Raw genomic sequence first — 13,614 nt, forward strand, 5'->3', positions numbered from 1 at the left:
GAGCATCGCCGTGAGAAGAGCCCAGACTGTTATACACCACGATACACTTGAATCTAACTTGGCATATTTGTGTGCTCATTTTACTTGCCTTGCAGCAAGCATACAGAAACCTGAAAGTTCGGGCACCACTCTGACTCGGAATGTTGAGATAATTTTGGACGTGCAAGAAAGGTTAACCACAGTCCCCAATGGACCTGTCGCTGGCAGGGTCACCACGAATCTTAAATCTGTCTTGGGCAGGAATACCGGATTTTATATGCTTAAACAAGTGTCTAAAGTTCTGAGCGGTGCAGATTCGAAGATTCCAGATCCAATTAGAGCATCGAAAGTGCCGGACTACAAGTACGCTCCATTAACTTCAGTGGATGTCGGGCGTCCTTTTTCCGCATACAAACAAATACTGACTGAAAGAAGGCACAACTTCAAGCCCGAAAACCTTGAGATGGTGCTGGTTTGCCACTGCTTTCATAGCCTTTCTCACAGTGTTCAATCACTCTAGCTTTCACCTAAATCTGTTCAAATGGTTATTCTTCTCCAAATCATTTTCATGAAAAAAAATAAAGTTGACTTTCCCAGAGCACAGGATTTGTCTGCTGTGTTTGTTAGAAGTCGAAGATTTGTCCAGAAACACGCTGTTGAAGTCATTATGAATTGTGCCTATATATGCCTAAATGATAGTTTTTAACGCCTATTTATGCCTAAATGACAGTTTTTAGGACCTATTATAGGCGCCTAAAACATCGTTTTTTCGTGCCTGAACTTCCGGTCTCTAGTCATGGCTAAGTTCGACCATAGTCCCTCAATGGTTCGACTGTAACGGAGCCTGAAAGGCAGCTTTGCCGCAATACGAGAGTGTAATGAGGTGGAGCATATTAAAAATTTGAAGGGGTCACTTTCAATCGGACGTTGACTGTATTTGTTTTTGGGAAGTTCGAATAGTAAAATTCCTGTGCGAATCGAATAGCAAACGCTATTCGAAAAATATTCGAAATTTCGAATATTCGCACACCCCTACTTTTAACATTTCAAAGTAGAACTAACATGTTCAAGCACAATTTTTCCCCCTCGACAATTAAACGGAATTATTTACCTAGAGATGTTCATGCATGCCCATTTCGTAATTTTCTGCCTTTAAATGATGTATGATGGTGTATCCTCATTCCTGCAATAGCCCTAGAGGCAGGGCCGTACCCAGGAATTCTTTTTGGGGGGGTGTTTGTGTGTAGAACGGCTAACTTTGGCAACTAGTGGTCGCTGTGAAGGCATGAAAGTATTTTAACACCACCCAAAGAGTTAAAGCATGAAAAAATTTCGGGGGGTGTCCGAACCCCCTCAACCCCCCCTTAGTTACGGCCCTGCCTAGAGGGGCTACAGTATGTATAAATAAACAAGAAAATAAATAAAGCAATGACTGCTCAGGAGTATCATTGTGTACGAGAATGGCGATCAATGACAGGCATGTGCTTGAAGCTGTACTAATGTCTACACATATGCTCTCACACTTCAGAACTTGAGCATGGCACTTGTGTTCTGCACCTAACATTATTTCATATTTCATGGGCTCCACAAAATCTCCCAGTTCCCAGTTTGGTTGTTATATCATCTCACTACAGTTACTACAAAACCATATGATGAACACTCCAATATATGTGGAGAGCTAAAAAGACTGTCCTTGAAAAGTAAAAATAGCAATACTGTTCACTAGCATGTGCCGGCTTCTCGTAGCAATAACACTGTGGCCACCTTTTTAGTGCTCTGTAACAATGGTTGGTCAGAGAAATCTGCTTCTGCTGCGTACCATGGCTCAATGCGCATTTGTTGCCTATACAGTAAAAGTAAAGCGCTGTCGCAGTTCAAGTCATTCCCAGCCACAATATACACGGTGTATCGACTTCTTGCCGGGATTTGATCAGCGCCTGACTGCTCCACCTACAGTTGTACTATAAATATTGTTGCACTGTTCACCATAAACGGACTTTCATTACTGAGGAGCATCAGTGGCCTGACCTTTTTCTTAAAGAAAAAGATAAACGAAATCAGAATTGATTTCTTTTTATTAGAGCTGTGCGAAAGCAAAATTTTGGGTGCGAAGCGAATTCGAATATTGAAGTGTGAGTGCGAATCGAATAGAATATTTTTCGAATATTTCTCGAATATTTTTCGAATACTTCGAAGCGAAATTGCAGAAAAAAAGTTACACTAGGTTGATGAACCACTGACAGGTTGGTGTTTCATAGCTGTCTTGTCAAGAATCGGGCAATGTAGAGGCCGAATTCTATTTATGTACATGATTTGGTGCAACCAAAGTGTTGCCGACAAACACATTACACGTGATAGGCAAAGATGCCATTTCCTCAGCCTCTCCTCCTCTTTCAACTTCTGTGGAAGCCCAACTGATGTGGCGGACAAGGGTGTGCTCCCTTCATGTCCGGCCTCGTAGACGTCGATATATAAGAACATCTGAAATTTTGGATGCTGAAAAGCTTCGGCTTCCAATTTTTCGGACTTCCTGCCCAAATTTCAGGTCCAAAACAGCATTGAGCCCCCAGCTCTACCACATCTTTCATCTCCATGTTGGAACCAGCGTTTTCTTGAGTTAATACATTTGCGACCGTTACGGAGCTTGAAAGGCAGCTTTGCCGCAATACCGGGGTGTGATAAGGTGAAGAATATTGAAAATCTAGGAACTACTTCCAATCGGACGTTGACTGTCTCTTGGCACAGTTCGACCGTAATGGAGCTTGAAAGGCAGCTTTGCCGCATTACCGGGGTGTGATAAGGTGAAGCATATTGAAAATTTAGGGACTACTTCCAATCGGACGCTGACTCTCTCTTGGCAAGTTCGACCGTAACGGAGCTTGAAAGGCAGCTTTGCCGCAATACCGGGGTGTGATGAGGTGAAGGATATTGAAAATCTAGGGACCACTTTCAGTCGGACGTTGTCTTGGCAAAGTTCGACCGTAACGGAGCTTGAAAGGCAGCCTTGCCGCGATAGGAGAGTGTAATGAGGTGAAGCATATTAAAAATCTGAAGGGGCACTTTCAATCGGACGTTGACTATATATTTGTTTTTGGGAAGTTTCGTCTACATGCTGTTTTTCAAACTTGGTAAGAATGACATTGGTTAGTCAGAGCCTCGAAATTAACGATAAAGCAGTATTTTAAAAATGGCTTGGCTGATTACAAGCAAGGTACATTTATAAGCAACGTGCCTACTAGAAACCGAGGCGTAAGTTAGTGTACAAACAAATCCCAGCAGATAGCGAATGGAGAAACAAGTTATCCCTGCGCGTTGGTTCCCACTGATACCCCCACACGAAAGTGGCGAATACTCTATGCACAGCCTGATCTTTATCTCACAAGCAGTTCAGTACCTGACACACGTAAATACCCTTTGCGACAAGGAAGACATTGGATACCTGCGCACAGGCGAACACAGAAAATTCTCCTCACCCCATCCATGCTAGCGAGGCGCGCTTGACAAGCGTGCGTGCTGACGAGCAGTGCGGTCCAGTGTTCCGTATTCTATACAAAGACACAAGGTGCCCGAGCGGTGCACCGTTCCAACTAATACCAGCAGATCTAGAGGGCCGTATTCCCCATTAACCAAATCTTAGTTTTCTTCATATTCACGACCGCTCCAGACGCGTGGCAAAACTACTTAGTCTTCTTGAATACTACTTTTGTTAGCATAAAAATACGCTATGTCGTCATTTTAGCATTAACACATTTAAGCATAAACAATATTGGAACACCACCATTCGTTCAAACATGCTGCATGACCATGCAAATACTGTAGGTAGCGGGAGAACTGCCCCTACGGGAATTAGTAGGGTGGTTGTGCTGCACGAGATATGTCACCAAGCTACTCTCCCTCGACCTTGTTAACGTGTTTTGGGTACTTTTGCAGTTCTTAATGCATCTGATGACATCAGCTTTATGGGGCGTTCATTCTGAACTCGATAAAACCATCAAGATGCCTTTCCTACGTCGAGGAATTACAGGATTGGAATTGAACTGCCCAGCCATTCCCAGAGTGCGAATGGGCTAAGTTTTTTCATTCCAACGCGGAGCTCTAACGCAATTTCTCGCAACACAGCCGAATACTCCCGATATAATAGCGTTACAAGAAGTGCAATATACCCCTACACTTTCCGGCTACAACACATACACTGTAGTGTGCACGTACCTCACAGGAGTACGGCCACTAGCGTGGGTTCGGACTTAGCGAGCCACAGGGCCGCGTCTGCCGTCGCCTCGCGTGAACTAGCGCGCCGCTGCACACGTACGTTCAAGCGCAAACAAGGCGCCGAGCGTAGCGCGGCAAGTACACAGTACTGCTCTCGAAATCCGCAACACTTTATTGCCTGCGGCAACACCACAAAACGCAGTACAACGCCCGCTCCCAAAGGCGGCGGGAGAAGCCAAACAGGCTTAACCACGCCACGGGCGAAAGTACAACACAAAGGGTGCCGCTAGCACGTCTCCGCGGGCAAAAGGGCTCACGGCGACACGCCGCTGAGAGAAACGTTCCCTCGCGACTATGCTGCGTGCTCTCACGATCAGCGACCAAAACAGGGCCCGATCGCTCGAGCAAGGGCAAACTCCGCTCGCGTTGGCTTCGATAGGTACGGTTTCGGCGTAGTATGAGCACGCGCGAATGCACCGCACCGCTCTTCAGCCTAGCGTTCGGAAAAGGACAACGTAAGGTAAGCGCTCGCCGCTGGCGCAAGGCACCGTAAGCGAACTCCGTCCGAGCGAGCCCAAACAAAGGAGCCGACGGACGGGAAAGAAAATACGTGCTCAGGGGTGGAAGCGGGCTTGAGCGTTTTGGAGCAGCTCAGGGAGCAGGAATAATGCTGTTATGGAGCAGCTTTGGAGCACCAAAATGTGTGTTTTGGAGCAATGCAAGTTAGTTTTGGAGCAGAATTGTAGGGTCAAACATCATTGTTGTTTAATTTTTATTTCTGGTTAACACAAGAAATTCCAACGATTTTAGAAAACATTCAATATTGATGAACCAACAGCACTTAAACAAATGATATATATACACCCACGCGCGTACGTGTTATCATTAAAACGTCACAGCTGTGATAGAGCAATGACTCAGGAAAACGAGATAAGCGACGTTTTCAATAGCTACACTTGACTAGACTGACAAATGAAAAACGTTCATGGTAATGAACGTTTTTCAGCAGCGGCGTTTTTGCGCCGCGTTTGCCGAGTTGCATTTTCGTCAAAAGCCTACGCCGGCTTCAAAAAGTTCCTTCGAAATGTGCGGAGGTCAGCGCCGTCTGGAGGCATTGGAAGAAACCAAACAAACATCGCGTCTGCACCCTAAACGCCACTTCTCGGACGAGCGGGCGATGCGCCGCGCGAGGCGTTTTCTTTTCTACTTCGAGTAGGAAGACGCGGCGGCGCGATTTTTGAGATAGCGTTCATCAAAATGACGCGCACGACCCTCCGACCACGCGTCAGTCGCGCATCACAGAAGTTATACTTTCTCGCGCTTCACAGAAGTTATACTTTCTCAGAAAAAAACTGCAGGGCGCAAGTATGGACGTGAAACTTCTAGCTTTTAAAACATTTATATGACCAATACTTGAATATGCTAGTATTGTCTGGAGTCCCCACCAGAAAGTCTTGGTAAATAAACTAGAAAGAATACAACGGCTTGCGGCTCGCTTTATATGCTCACAATATAGGAAGACAGATTCAGTCACAGAAATGCTAACATTTTGTAATCTAGAGATACTTGAAAAACGCAGACTTAAACATAGATTAAAGTTTCTTTTTCAAATATTGAAAGGTGATTTTAAAATTAACAGAAATGACTACATACAGCTACATGGGAAACGAAGCGAGAGGGCAAATCATGGGCGAGTGCTGCAGCCATACTTTGCACGAACGAAAATGTACCAGCATTCATTCTTCCCTGAAACGATTGAGGCGTGGAGTGTATTACCGGGTGACGTAGTACATACGAATGATGTTCACAAATTTATGCACTCACTTGATCTACATTTTTGTGATTTGTCATAAAAATGATCCCGATTGTTCTTTATCATGTGATTTGAAATTTCTTTGTTTTTTGTTGGTTGTAAGAGAGTACTTCTAATGTTGTATAAATGTATCTCAGTTTAAAAATTTTATTGTAAGTTGTATAATTATGTACCTACTTATTTGTACCAAGTGTCGAACCTCCCTGTAATGACCCTCAGGAGAGGGTTGACAGTATTTCAAATAAATAATAAATAAATAGATATCAAGCCATTCGGGACGCAACAGCGCGATTTCGCGAAGGCGTTCGTCAAAAAACGCGCGCGTCCCTCCAAACGCGCGTAAATCGCGCCAGAAATTGCGCCACGCGCTTCCACCTTTTCCCTTCAAGTTCCAAGATTTGTCAATTATTGGTGTCGGTTATATGCACGCAAATATGCCACTTGAGGTGCGATGATACTAGATGACGCAAGTGCACAATTTGTATCCCGTGGTTCTGGTTTCGTACTACCTCACATTCGTCTTTTCAGTAATAAACGTTCCAAGTGTCTATCTTGTTCTTTTTTGTATATTTCTTCACTCGCCACCTCATGTACCAAGCCACACACAGCCATGGCGGCGAGCGGCATGTCATGTTGTGCTGCGGATGGTACGAGCTACAGCGTACTCGACCACGAGTCGAGCGCAGGTTCTGACGAGCCAAAATCGAACAACGTGACCGATCGCACTAGCGAGACTATAAGCTCGTCGCTGCACGAGCGCGTTTACATGCTGCATTTATAACGTCTAAGGGCTTGTGTGCAATGCAAGAAATTCTGCACATAGAGAGGCATGCTCTCGCTAAAAAAAAATGAGTTTCAGAAATGGTCCAACCGACTTACACAAACCGAAGGCCTGTGAGTGATTTCGCAGTTGGTAGTGGCTTCATTGACCGCAAACGGATAAAACAAATTTTTCGTTTTCATGCAGACTTATGAAACAAAATCCATATTACACATTCAGCTATATAGTGGTTTCCTTAATGCAAAGTTTCTAATAATGGTCGCGCGTTTACGTTCGCGGCAGCTGCTCGCACTATCTTCATGGCTTCACATCAAATTAAATATTTGCAGTAAATAGAACCTTTTCGACCTTATGAAGCGTCAACGCACTTACTTTTGTTCATGTTCGCAATCCCAGGCCACGATGATGACAACCGCCTCGTGCGCTCAGCGCGCCAAAAAACTCCGCTGCCACCGGCGTCACCATCGAAATATGGCTGCACAAATCACTTTCTTGTTCGCTAGGTTTTTTGCGCCTTTGACAAGGTCGCGAGAGCGCGCCAAGTGATGTGATGATGATATAATGATATAAGCTCGCTTGGGCGCGCCATGAAACGGATGACAGCGGCACATGAAGGCACCAAACGTAGCCTCGGTGATCGGTTCCGGCAGCGCACCGGAGCCCATCGCGGAGGCCGTGCACCAAAGACCGCTTGGGAGCAGTTTTGGCGCAATAATGCGTTTTGGAGCAGGATGGCGCAGCAGAAGCGCATTGGCGCAGCATGGCGCAAATGGCGCAGCACTTCCACCCCTGCGTGCTTACCCTACGAGGTCCAGAGAGTGTCTGACTCCCCCGCCGCGCGCAACGTCTCGCGAGACGCGAGCACGCGAGACTCGAACGTGGCGCCACCGTCGCGATCCGGCGCCGGGGTGAGGGGGTTTAACGTCACCCCCGCTCGCCCAGCGCCGTAGGACGGCGGAGGAGGAGAGCGACATGATCGGACATGAGGATGGCAGAAATAGGCGAAAAACCCGCGCAATGGCGACGGGCAAGCCTCAATCCCCACATCCCCCTCTCCTAAATTTGCCCTTTACCGGTCTGCAAAGGCAGCCGGCGGTCACCCACGCAGTTTAAATAACACTGCTATGAGCAACCACTAGCCTCTCCTGACCCAGTTGCTGCTGCAAACAAAAAGAACATACACTTTTAAATACATAAAGAACATGAGCTTTATGTTCGTTAGAAAAGGGGGAAAAAAGAAAAGGGAAGAAGGAAACACGAGGAGGGACACAAAAGGTACACGTGAGTTAAAAGTTAAATAAAGTTCTCGCCGAGGTCAATGAGCAAGTCCCCGCTTGTTGCGTCGTCTGCGGACGGTGCAGCTGCGATAGCCGCGGGAAGCACTGGGCCGACGAGAGCCGCGAAGTCCGGACTTGCCAAGATGCGCTCGCGGCACAAGGCAGCCAGGTCCTGGTCGGGAAGCGCCGCAGGTGCTGCAGACGAGGTAGATGCCCGTCGACGTCTGCCGTCTCGCGCCGCCTTGGTCTTGGCCACGTGCAGGCTCCCCTTGAAGTGGCTCTGGGAGTAGACGTTCACGCCACAGAGAGCGCACCTTGTACCCCAGGTGGGTCCGGCAGCCGGGCGCCCTGGGAACGTACATCGGCCTCCGTGACCGTGCGACCGCGAAACGGCCACGGCACGCGTTCGAGGGGCATTTCTCGTCGCACCCGCCGCTGCGCCTTCCACGGCAGGTCACTGACAAAGAACTTGGGCGCTTCCTGGCGGTCCTGGTGCGTCCAGGTAGCCACACTTCGCTGTTGCACCTTCGCCCGCGGCGGCGCCGGGACCGTGGGCTCAGGTTGCTGGTGTGGCTGTGTCTTCGGCGCCGACTTCGTTTCTTGCCGGCGGGCAGGCGACCGCTGCTTTTTCGAGACGGTGGACATGGCGAGAGCCGGAGTGCGGTGACCGAGAGCAGGCGCCGTCGATCCGAAAGTAAGGGCACACAGAGTTCGCACGGCTCGCGGTCTTGCTTCGTAGCACGCCCGGGCTGTCGGCGGGGATGCTCCAATCACAGCGCGCACACTCACTCACGTCACTGCGCATCGCGCGCCTTCCCCAATCACGGCACCAGACCACAGTCCAATGCAACGGCGGTGCGCCGTCACGTGGTTTCATCACCACAGCGCGCTCGCTAGCGAACGTTCAGCGCGGAGCGCGCGGGAGAAAAAAATATAAAAAAACAAGAAAAAAAAGACGCGTACATGGAGAAGAGAAGCATTTCGGGCATTTGGCATAAGACAATGCAGAAAATTAACACGAACACTCAATAATACAGCACTAGCAGCAACTGGCGGGGCCGACTTCTTTCCGAGCATTGGCCTGGACGAAGCCAGCCTGAGACTAGAAGGTAACTGAGGGCCTTCGGTTGCGGAAAACAGAGTCCGCCGTCCGGCGCGAAATCACAAAGGTGACCGCTTCCTCAGATTATACCGATGCGGGGTCCGAATGCGGTCCGCCGCACCGGGTGTGCCCCGTTGCTTGCGCGAGGTGCCACAGGGCGTTGGCGCAAGCTCGTCAGACCGTGATGCAAAGGCTTTCAGGTCTGCGATATGGGCACGGCTGAGTTTTCCCGAAATGGGATCTTTCAGCAAGTACGCGAGTGAAGTCCAAGCTTTCTCCACTCGGTACGGACCAAGCCACTTAGGAGCGAGCGAGGCTGAGAACCCCTTACTCGCGTCGCTAAGGGCGTGGTTGCGCTTCAGGACAAGATCGCCCACCTCAAATGCTAGGTCGCGATGCTTGCGGTCATATTGGGCCTTCTGCTGAGCCCTGGACGACGCCAAACTTTGCCTTGCTTTACAGAAAGCTCGACAAAGCCGGTCCCGAAGCTTTGACGCGTAAGCAGAACAGTCTGGCTGCGTCTCCTCGTCCCCGAGCTGGCATTGAATGACACTGGTCACCGGATTTGCCAACTCCCTTCCAAAATTTAAGAAGGCGGGCGAGAAACCAGTCGAGCGACTCTCGGATGTTCGAATGGCGAACGCGAGCTCGCTCAAATGGTCTGCCCAGTCCCTTTGACTTTCGGCAAAGGCCGCCAACATTGGTTTGAGCGTACGATTGACGCGCTCCGTCAAATTGGACTGGGGATGGTAGGGTGAAGTGGTGCAGTGATCAATTCCAAGGGAACGGCACGTGACACCAAACACCCGAGCGGTGAAATACGAAGCGTTGTCAGTGATGAGCCTTTCCGGAAAGCCGAACCGGCAAAACACTTCCTGCAGCTTCTCGAGCACCGCCCTCGCTGTCACCTTCCGAAGAGGGAACAATTCCACCCACCTCGAAAAGTGATCCACGACTACCATGAGGTGAATGAACCCCTGCTTACTTCTGGGAAAAGGTCCCATTAGATCGCAGGTGGCCACTTGCCACGGACGCTCACTGACAATCGGTTTCATCAGACCAGGTGGCTTGCCACCCCTAGATTTCACCGTTTGACAGACGTGGCAGGAACGGCAATAGCGATAAACGTCACGCTTCATGCCGGGCCAGGTCACCGTCTTGCTCAGTTTTGCGAAAACTTTGGAGCCACTCAGGTGACCGGCCATGGGTTCGTCGTGAGAGGATCGCAACAGGGCGGCTCTCAGACTTTTGGGCATAACCACCTTAAACGGATCGATAGACTCGTCATCGGTGGCTATATATTTCAGCAGGAGCCCGTCATGGTCCAGCAAATATGAATCCGCCGGGGACTCAGCGACACACGCTGGTTCCAGCCCCCTATCCGCGCCCGCTGCAGGGCAAGCAGCGTAACGGCGCTCCGTCTCCCTGAGACCGTCGCAAATTTCGCGACAAAACGGATCACTTTGCTGAGCCTTCAGTAGCTCTTGTCTGCTGAAAGCGATTCCCATTCTCCCAAAGGGGAACATGGTATCGCGCCCACTCAGGACCGCAGCAACCGCCGCTTGCGTCGGCGTCACGGGTTCGCTCTCGGCATCGTGGCCTTTGGAGGGCTCACCCGCTGGCCGGCTTCGCGGTGCGCTGTTTGCCTGGATAGCAGCCAGGGTTCGTCCGAATGCGGACTCGCCCCTTTCGCCGAACGGCGGCGAAGCCGCTGTTTCGCCCCCACCGCTTGCTTGTGCAAAGGCACCGCTAGCGGCTGTCGCACCGGAATGAAGGTTCTCGGCAGACAATGGGGCACGAGATAGCGCGTCAGCTACCACGTTGGTGCTCCCCTTTCGATACTACACTGCAAAATTATAGTGCTGTATCAGGAGAGCCCAGCGCGCCAGCCTGCCCGCAGGCTCACGGAGCCGCATCAGCCAGCTGGGCGCACTGTGATCCGTTTGCATCACGAATTTCGTCCCATCAAGGTAGACGTCAAATTTCCGCAGTGCAAACACGATGGCGAGGCACTCCTTTTCGGTAACGGAATAATTTTTCTCCGCGGGTACCAAGGAGCGGCTGGCAAAGGCCAACGGCTGCAACACGCCATCGTATTCCTGTAGGAGAACGGCTCCTAATCCCAGATCGCTCGCATCAGTCTGAACAACGAACGGTCTGGTCAGGTCGGGGAGTCTGAGCTGCGCTGTCTCCGCAATGGCGCTAGACAGTCGGCAAAACGCCTCTTGCTGCTCAGGTCCCCATCGCCAAACAGCAGACTTACCCAAGAGCTTGGTCAAGGGCGCCTGCAGTCGGGCACAGGACGGAATGAAAGAACGGTAAAAGTTAACCATTCCCAAAAAGCGGCGAAGGCCACGTACGTCCTTGGGCACGGGGAAATCGAGGATTGCTCGAAGTTTCTCCCGATCCGGCTCAATGGAGCCTTCGCCCAGCGTAAACCCGAGTAACTGAATACGGGTCTGCGCTAATTGGGCTTTCGCGGGATTTAACGTCATCCCGGCAGCCCGCACCCTCTCGAGCACATCGGCAACATGGGCCAAGTGCTCTTCGAAGGTTCGTGAATAAATCACGATGTCGTCGAGGTAGCACAAGTAGTATGACCACTTTGCTTCCCCGAGGACGCGGTCCATGAGTCTTTGAAACGTCGCAGGAGCATTGCAAAGACCAAAGGGCATACGAGTGAACTCGAACAACCCTCTGTGGGACGTGAAAGCAGTTTTGCACTGGTCACGCTCACCCATCCGGACCTGTAGGTAACCTTTCGAGGCGTCAAGCGTGGTAAAGTACCGTGCATCGCCCAGGTTTCCTACGATGGAGCTTATCGTAGGGAGCGGATAGGCATCCTTACGAGTCACTCCGTTCAGACGGCGATAGTCGACGCACAGGCGATGACTGCCATCTTTCTTAGGCACCAACACAATTGGAGACGCCCAGGAGCTAGACGAACGGCGAATAATGCCTGCCGATAGCATGTCGTCTAGCAAGCCGTCTATAATCTGCCTTTTGGCGAGACTGACGGGCCTGGGGTTACACTTCAAAGGAAGCGCGTCGCCACTTTCGATCACGTGGCTGACAAAATCGGTACAGCCCGGTCGATCGGTGAAGATCTCGTCGTACTGCCGTAAAAGTGCCGACAGACGAGCCTTCTGTGTATCATCCAAATTAGTCGCACAGGCGATCAAAGGATGTGGCGCCTCTTCGTGTCGTGTCGGTCGATCCAAAAGGGGGTTTCGAGCCAACGAGCGCGTACTGCCGGAGTATGACCCCGAAGTTTGCGCGCGACACGGTTCGTGCCGGCCCTCTCGTTCCCAAAGGGGACTGTGAGAGGAGGAATGCGTTGAGCAGGGGTATGACCCCGAACTCTCCGCGTGGCACGGTTCCGACGTTTCTGCAGCAAAGGCAACAGTAAGCGCCGGAGGGCTGATGAACGGCTTGAGTTGGGAAAAGGGCCCATCACGATAGCCGCCATTCGCAATGTCCACAACGATCCCGGTCTTCAAAAGAAAGTCCCGACCGAGAATCACAGGAACATTGAGCCCTGGGAGATGAACAAAACGCGCGCGTCTCATTCGATCTCCCCATCTGACAGTCAACCTTGCGGCGCCAGCCGAATGGGCCACGCCTGTCGCAAGAGTGAATGTCGTTCGGCAGTCCCGCAAGCGCACCGAATGCTTCTGCAAGTGGGACAATACCTGTTCGCCAAACAACGAAGCGCTAGCGCCCGTGTCCAGCAACGCCGAAAATTCACGGCCGGCAATAATGACCGGAATGAACGGCGCGTGCGTACCAGCAAGACTGCTTGCCCTGTACGCAGAGGGGATAAGCAAAGGTTGGGTCGCCCGTGCCTTCACGAACGACCCTCAAATCCGTTTCCCTGCCTCACAGGAGGCCTAGATACGGTGCACTCCCTTGCTATGTGCCCTCTTTCACGGCAGCGAAAACAGCGCACTCCATCTCGGTCTCGTTCACGAGACGGAGCAGCCTCGAGCTGCTGTGATCGGCTCGCCACGTTATCACAGGATACGTATCGACGAGCGTCACCCACACTGCGTTGGGTCGGATGGCGTCCCTTCGTGTGGGTTTCAGGTGGTGCAGCACATGTAGGCTGCCCGCCTTTCGTGCGTGTAGGGATCAAGAGCGCGAGCGCTCAACTCCCACGCGCAGCCACTGGCAGCCGCAAAGGCAGCGCCGTGGGGCTGCTGTTGGGGCACGGCCCCTCGCCATGCGCAGATCGGCTCAAGGGCCTCGCTGGCTGGTGGCGGCGGGCGATAGGCACGCGCGGCGAGAAGGTCGCCTTGAATGCGCTTTGCCTCGGCGGCCAGCTCCTCCAAATCGCGGAAGCGACCGCCGCGCAGGTACGCCGAAAAGGTCGGATGTGCCTGCCGAATCACCCGTTCGACGCGTTCCTCGTTCGAGGCCCTGGGCTCAGCGATAGAAAAAAGGTCATCCATCG

The sequence above is a fragment of the Rhipicephalus sanguineus genome, chromosome 1 (genome assembly GCF_013339695.2).
Source record: "Rhipicephalus sanguineus isolate Rsan-2018 chromosome 1, BIME_Rsan_1.4, whole genome shotgun sequence".
Taxonomy (NCBI): Eukaryota; Metazoa; Arthropoda; class Arachnida; order Ixodida; family Ixodidae; genus Rhipicephalus; species Rhipicephalus sanguineus.